We start from the raw sequence: 8,452 nt of genomic DNA, 5'->3' as shown, positions 1-8,452 counted from the left end.
AAAAAACCACCTTCACTCTATTCGTAAGAAATGTTCCATGTATGTACTCAGAGTATATGGATTAGGAATAATAATAAACTTTCTGTTTATTTTTTGTTTGTTAATTTGTTTGTTTCCAAATTGATCAGTTTCTGCAGTGCCAAAAATTCTGTAATGGCTAAATGCCATTGGCAGTTCTCATGTACTTTGCCTATATTAATCAAGGCCTAATGTGTTCCTCAAAACCTTTACAATAGATTTTTTTGTTGTTGTTCAAGAATGTAAGAAAAAAATTAACCTCTTTTTGACCTTTTTTTTTCAGCTAAAATGAAGTTGTGGTACTGGCTGCTGGAAAAACAAACAGAAGCTGAATACATTCATTATGAGGCAACAACCCCAGAAGCCCTTAATTTACATACCATAGTTACTGAGTTACTTCTCAGAGGATAGTAATTCTCCATATTATTTAACTCTTCAAGTATGTTTGCGTGGGTGTTCTTCATAAATGTTCATTATTTAGCAAATAAAGAAGTGTTTTTTCATGCTTATTAGAAGACACATTCTCCATGACAGAATGATCTCAAAATCAAATGTTTCGTCCAGCTCACTGGATTACAGACCAGTTTCTGCCTTGTTCTCCATTTTCCCAGATGTTGTCCTTCATTTTCTTTTTTTTTTTTTTTTTGATTCACAAATCCTTCATTCCTTTATGTAAATTACAAAGATTAATTACCACCGAAGGAAACTAATAAGTAAAATTTATTTTCACTCCTACTGTTGAAAAAGCTTGAAAATATCACTTCTTAAATATTAATCTACTAAGATAATCTCCAGTCTACTGCTTTCTATACCATTATTATTATTGTTGTTGTTGTTGTTGTTGTTGTTCTATCTGAGCTAAGGTAGGAAAATATGTGATTTTGATAATATAGTAATGCTCACTCTGAAATGTATATAGTATGTATATGTATGTATGCATAATACAGGCCCCCTCAACAATTTTGTAAGTCGTTGAAAACCAAATAAATATTTAAGTAAAAAACAAAACATAGCATACCTGTCTGATTAATTTTGTTTTCATTATCTGGCATGAATCATAAAATAGAGGAGGTCTGTTTTTTGTTTTGTTTTGTTTTTCCTAAGATCTTCTTACATTTTAAATCCCAATCAGGAAAAAGTTTTAGAATTTCTATAAAATTTTTATTTTCAGTAATTTTTCTTACTATCAGAATAAAACATTTTTTGAATATTTTAAATGAAGACATTTTTACTTACAAATCTAAAACAATCAAAAAATGAAATCAAATGTGCATGCAAACAAACAAATGTATTACATAATATTAATATTTTAATTCATGATTAAGAACATTAATATCCCAGGCTGGTATACATTCTGCATTTTGAAAATTTGCTTTCAATATATTTAGATAAACATTAGTTAATTTGGACTTTGACTCTGAATTATATATTATGGAATGATTTTGACAATTCAAAATACAGGGATGTTGGTCCTTTTAATTCCAGAGATTGAAGTCTTCCAAAACTTGTTTGTCAAGGGTAAATTCTCTAGGATTTCATATCAAAGAGGAGAACTTCTACCTATGGTGCTGTTAAAGATTATAAGAAGAAACCTAAATGGAGATTCATTGGTTTCCCTGCAATCTCTCAGACATGAGAGCATATTAATAGCAACTTGGAGAAGACACAACAAAAAAGAACTTACAATTGATGGCTGTAAAGCTCTGTTTTTTCCTCATTTAAGGTTTGTAACCCCAGTGACAGAAAGCTTGCCAAGACATCAGAAAAGATGTTATCAGAGGAGGAATCTCAAGAACAAGCTTTGGGTACTTTGTTTGAATCAAAGTCTACTTGTTTGGGATATGAGCTTTGTAATGCAGCTTCTGGAAAATAGTCAAGTAATCAAAAGAGACATTTGGCTGCAGAATCATGATACAAACTCTCAGAGGAAGACTAGAGCAAACTTAAATTTCTTGGTTGCATTCATTTCTTTATATACTAAAGAGAAACTTCTTTTCAACACAGTTTTGTCCCTTAAATCATCGGCCACTGGTATTGCCCATTATACTGAAATGTCATTGGTAGTAACATGACTCCTCTGCACTGGCTATGCCAATGAGGCATATGCAATTTATTCTATTTTTCTATTTATTTCTGTGAAGCATTTGATCTTCACTTTTCATAGAGTTTATTACTTTTTTTTTTTTCTTTTTTTTTCCTAATAGGTAAAATCTGTGCGTGGATGATTAGCCTTCAACTACACATTCAACAGAAGTGATAAATGATGGAGTAAATTCTTGTCTTACCACATTCTCCTGTCAGGTATCAAAATATGAAATTCTGCAACAAAAGTAAGATTAGAGTGTAATTTAGAAGTTTGTGATCTGAAATTACTATTCTAAAGCTCTACAGTTGTTTACATGCATCAACTTTGCTCTTCTTTCCCAAAACTGTGATCCCATTCTTGATGTCCAAAATTATCAATTAATTAAAGAATAAGTTTTACGTAGGAACAGTTCTGCTAAGCAAGAGCTATGATGATCTATTTCAATATTTTTGATCAGATTCCTAAATAAAATTCTCATTGTAAAAAATTCAAATTCATATTAACAAACATAAAGCAATAAATGTGTTTATAATAGTAGCACAGAAAATAATATGGAAAACTATCTATTTTTTTCTGCTGAGTACCAGTTGTTGTCTATCCTAAACTGCAACACATTATTTCTTATTTTGCATTATTTTTGGAAGTTATTTTGAAGTCTTTCTCAAAATAGTAATGTACAGAATAATACTCATTATATATTCACCTCCTCACCATCATTAACATTGTTTTTTAATTTAAGAATTCTCACATTGGGTCTGGAATTTTATCTGACAGTAATCCATGAAAGATGTCTAGGGAAAAGTAAAAAAGTACAAGTATAAAAGTATAAAAAACAAGTTTGCAGTGATGCTTCCTTCAGCTATTTTCCAGCCTACATACATTTCTGGTCATCTAATTTTTCGTGCTCCAAAATTAATGACCTTTGCACTCCTTTATGACTTTCTTCTCGTTTTATGCTGTTTATCATAGTTTTAGTGTAAGTGCTACTCAGCCAAATAAAAAATAAGAGCTAAATTACTCAGACAAAGAATTTTCAATTTTACAGTTTTGTGAGTTGCTTTTGAAGCCTGATGAAAAAAAAAAAATCACATTAAAAACCTGGTAAATGATAGCCGTTTCATACTCTATGGAATGGTAAGTGCTTCCTATTACAATTTGTTACCATTCCTTAAGAGGTAATTAAACAAGCAAGTAAACAAATAAATCCCTGCCATTTACTTGATTTTTGTGCAAACACTTGAACAGTTTATGAATAAGAAAATGGAGCCATCTCTTCTGAAAATGCATAAATTTCCATGCCACCTATCTGATTAACTATTTTTACCATTCCTATGTGTTCTTTTAGTTATTCCTAGTAAATCAAACAATGTGGTTTCACTTCAGATATTAAAGCTCAGTGATACCAAATTGTCTTTATTTATGCCTGAGATTATTTTATGCACATGTCCTTCAGTTATGGAAGCACTTTAAATAAATCACTGGGAATGTGATTGAGCACCCACAGAAATTAGAGGGCTGTGTCACACAGCTTGAAATGAACAACATTTAAGCTACTTTTCTTACAGTTTGTCTGAGAAAAAATAATAAATAATGAATAAATGACATTTTTTTTCCAAAAGTAAAATAGCAAACACACTATATACTATCAACCTGTACTATATCAACAATGTCTGTTACAGTCCCACTGAAAAGTCTCGTATAGTATGCTGACGTGATATCTGGAAATAATCTTCCAATTTTTAACAAAAGATATAACTGACTAATATTCTGTATGCTGTACATCACATTTCAAAAAGCAGTGAGCACTATTTACTGTGGTAAACCACTTACATGATTCACTGCTGGTAACTGACAGTGTATATGGAATATATCTCTCTCCCTCCCTCCTTCCTTCCTTCCTTCCTTCCTTCCATCCTTCCTTCCTTCCTTCCTTCCTTCCTTCCTTCCTTCCTTCCTTCTTTTATTTCTTTATATCTTTCTTACATCCTTTGCCATTTTTCTCTTTCTCTCTCTTTTTCTCCTTTTCTCTCTCTCACTCTTTCTCTATTACTTTCACCTTTTGATCTTTTATCTCTGTGCCTTTCTCTTTTCGTTTTTTTATTTCTTTCTCTGTCTCTCATTCTCTTCCTCTCTTCTGGGAGTTTTTTTAAAAACACAATTACAGGATTCTTCTTGTAATGTAAATTTAAACATGCAGTTATATAAGCTAAGTTTTATAAATTATTTTTATGTAAAAGAAGCACTAGAAGAAGCACTAGAAGAAAATCTTACATGAATCTCTTGGCAAAAATTAGTAACTATAATTTCAGCCATTTTAGGAGGCATACCAAGCTATGTTAACTAGCATCCTCTTGATTGTTTTTTTCTCAACTTTGCAGACACTCAAGTGACTGCTGAAATATGAAGTTACAACAGAACCAGAGAAATATTTCCTTAAAGTGCAATAGATTCTGAAAGAAAATTTTTCCAGAGGTAAGGAAATAATAACAGCTTCAAATGTTCTACCACTTACATCAGTGTATTCATCTAGTGTGATAAACAGCAGCCTGCTACCTCTTCATTTCTAAAGTTCTGTTAACAGAAAAGTTGAAAGATGGAGGCTAACAGTAGAAACCGTCTTTTATACAGGCCACAGGGCTCACATCTGAAGGTATCACAGAGAACAAGAGGGACAAATAAGGTTTATTAGCCCCAGTGTGCCTTATATAAACTCTATTTCAGTGTTCAGGACAAAAAGAAGAAATTGTTGTATCTGCAGTTTTCTGAACTTTGCACATAGCCATTCTATTCTACATAGAGACTTCATAGCTCCAGAAAAACATGTAAAAGTCTATTTGACATCCTAATTCACATGAACATTCATTCCACTGTGTTTTGGAAACGATATAACAGGTCTTTGCCCTAGACTTCAGTCTTCTTCAATAATATAAATTAATTGTTGTTCTGTGCGGAAATTTAAGGTAATAAAACACATTCAAATAATACCTACTTTAGTTACAGTTATTGGTATTTGTTTAAAATGTTTATTGTTTCTCATCAGAATTGCAGTTTCCTTATACTGAAAATCATAGAATCATAGAATGGCTTAGGTTGAAGGGACTGTTAAAGATATCTAGTTCCAACCTACTTGCCATGGGCAGGGTTGCTACCTACTAGATCAGACTGCCCAGGATCCCATCCAGTCTGGCCTTGAATGTCTCCATGGATGGGGCAATGACAACCTCTCTAGGCAATCTGTTCCAGAACCTCAGCACCCTCTGAGGAAAAAGTTTCTTCCTAAAATCTTAATCTGTATCTCCCCTCTTTTAGTTTAAGGCCTTTCCCTCTTTTTCTGTCACTACCAGACCCCTCCTACTTGTCAGCTCCTTTCAGGTACTGGAAGGCTGCAATGAGGTTTCCCTGGAGCCTTCTCCAACCTGAACAAACTCAACTTCTTGAACTTTTCTTCATAGGAGAGATGCTTCAGCGCTTTGATTGTCTTTGTAGCCCTCCTGTGGACCCACTCCAACAGCTCTACGTCCTTTCTGAACTGAGGGCCCCAGGCTTTGATGCAGCATTTTGTAGCTGAGAATTTGCTCTACTAAACTGAATTATTGTACTTTTTGTATGTGTTCTAGTTTCCATGGAAAGAAATAGGAAGCATTAATTTAATAGCATCTTATGTATTTCTAGAGCTAGAAATAGGAATGCTATGTCATTCCTGTATTTTTTTTTCAGACAATTTTCTGAGATTAAATTAAAGCTATTAGGCACAGCACCTCCCTAGTACAGATCTATCTCTTCAGAATCCGAAGACTGTACCTCAGAATTGTCCTATTCTGTTGTATGAATGTCACAGCATGATTAGAAGTAGCTAAGAGAATATTTGTAATTTAGATATCATGCAAAATTTTTCTAAGTAGCACAGGCAGCCAAATCTGGGTTGATTCCTATTGATTCCTTTTATGGAACTAGTTTCCTAAATCTAAAAAATGTACAGACTTTGCCTTTTATTTGCTTTATTGAATTTAGTACTGCTGATGACAACAGAGAGAAATAGAGTTCCAAACTGGAGATTTGAAACACTCATATCATTGAAATGTTATTCTGAATGCATTAAATTTTCAGAACATCAGCAAAGAAATTATCTCTTGGAAACATGTATAATATACATATATATTGCATCAATCTACTAACACGAGTAACAACATTAATTAAAAAATGACTGGGAATTTGCAGGTCATGTATTTTAAAATCAGAATGGCAACAAAAAATGAAACTGTAGAAAAAGTACATTCCAGAAGTCTTTTTATTCTATTTTTAAAGAGCTCTGAAATTATATTATAATCTGAACTTCTTGACAGATATCAGAATTTAAAATGACACTTACTAGTTTGAAGAATTTTCTAGATATTTTAACTGAAAGTAAAATTATTGTGTAACAGAAAAAATAGAATTAAAATCATTTTGCTTATTGCAATTCAATACGTTTTTAATGTTAGTTCCTCAAAATATCAGATTTTGACACATCACTAAAGACAGGAAAAAACTAGAAGTGTAAAACCAAACCAAAACAGAAACAAAACAAAAACAAGCTTATGATAAGAGAAGATTATTTCCTGAGTAGTTATTATTCTGATTAAGAAGTCATGACGCAAAAGCTCAAGAGGTGAATGATACCAGTGTAATGGTCGTGAAGACAATGCACTCAAGTTATAAATTAATACACAATTAAACTTTACCTAATTTTAATGTATTTATTATCATTGTGATGTTCTGTGATTTGCTTTGTTAGTGTAGGAATCCATATGGGAACATGTGAACATAATATGCAAATCTGGATAAGCGTTGTGTCCATGAATAAATTTCTTAATTTCATACACTTGAGTTACTGGTTGCAACAACCATAATGTCCAGGAGTGTTGTAAGCCTTTAGCCATTCATTAAAAGGATTAAATCTGCTCTGACAGCATTTCATGGGCCTGCAATTTTAAAAAATTACGTGTTCATGGCCTTATAACCCATAAAAGGAAAGTGTATTTCTTCTTTACGCTTGCATAGTACTGCTTAATAGACTTAAATAATGACCAAGTAAACAGGAACTTCTCTGACAATATTTTACTTGTCCTAGTATTATAATAGGCAACCATCATAATTTTTTTCTTAATTAATTTACTGATCTTATTGATAGTAGTCAAGAATGTACAAAAAATAGTGCTTTCTACAGTCTTGGAACCAGAATTTCATATGGAATATTTTATTTGGTTTATTTTATTAAAATTAAAGAATTTTTCTCCTTCACTATTCCACTACCTGTAGCTTTGGCACTTGGTTGTTTGTTTTTGTATTTTTGTTCTGTTTTGTTTTGTTTCCTGCAAGAGAAAGACCCTATTAGAAGGAAAAAAAAATAGAAATAAGAGGAAAACAGGAATTGAAAATAAACAACTCAGCTTAATCATCCTCATTAGATCTTAAACAGACTTAAACATTCAGATATATGACTGCATATGAAAATCAGATGGGCATGAGGAAGTGATTTCATTTGCAGTTTTGATCCATATGGCAAACAGCTGCTGTTCAGATGAGCAAACTTCAGAGAAGCAAATTTGTTAAATCCAAACAGAGAATCCTGCTGTCAAAGGTAAATACATCATTGCACCTTACGTCTTTCATTTACTATTGTCACCACTTAAAATGCATAGTTTCTAAAGACATGTCATTCTTTCCTTTGAGAGTAAATTAAAAGACAGGAGATAACAAATGCATAAAATATAAGATCTGAATAGTCATCATTGCTGAAACATGCAGTAAATGGGAACATGATTCCTATTATCCTTAGCAATTTACCACAGACATTTACAAGAATGTGCGATTACCCAATGCTTGCATAGGAAGCCATTCCAGATAAATAATATTTTTGTTTTGTGGCAGAATAGTTCAGTTTGAAGAGATCTTCAAATATCATTGAATCCAGCAGTCTAACCATTTCAGGGCTCACAGAAAATTAAAGCATATTATTAAGAATATTCTCTAAATGTCTCTTTGATCACGGACAGACACTATGCATCAGTCACTTCACTGAGAAGATGGTTCCAGCATTTGACCACCCTCACAGTACAGAAATTTTTCCTAATATCCTGTCTGCACATCCACTGGTGCAGTTTTGCACCATTCCCACGTGCCCTATTGCAGTTTACCAAGGAGAAGAGACTGCCTCTTTCTTTTCCGTTTCCCCTCCTCAGGGAGTTACAGAAAGCAATGAGGTCACCTCTCAGCTTCCTTTTCTTCAGCCTGGACAACTCATGTGTCCTCACTCTCTCCTCACAGGACATGCCTTCCAGCCCTGTTACTAGCATTTTTATCCTCCTC

At 32.8% G+C, this 8,452-nt stretch overlaps 1 long non-coding RNA gene across 1 annotated transcript; it reads left to right on the top strand.

Annotated features, from left to right (window-relative positions):
• The first annotated feature begins 49 nt into the window (after positions 1-49).
• Positions 50-4,570, top strand: LOC104916392. Its single transcript, XR_796587.2, has 3 exons — positions 50-457; positions 2,223-2,319; positions 4,483-4,570. It is a non-coding gene; the product is annotated as an uncharacterized LOC104916392 (long non-coding RNA).
• The last annotated feature ends 3,882 nt before the right edge of the window (positions 4,571-8,452 follow it).

Source organism: Meleagris gallopavo, chromosome 1 (assembly GCF_000146605.3).
Source record: "Meleagris gallopavo isolate NT-WF06-2002-E0010 breed Aviagen turkey brand Nicholas breeding stock chromosome 1, Turkey_5.1, whole genome shotgun sequence".
Lineage (NCBI taxonomy): Eukaryota > Metazoa > Chordata > Aves > Galliformes > Phasianidae > Meleagris > Meleagris gallopavo.
Note: the sequence above shows the minus strand (reverse complement) of the source record. Positions and strands in the feature narration are given on the sequence as shown.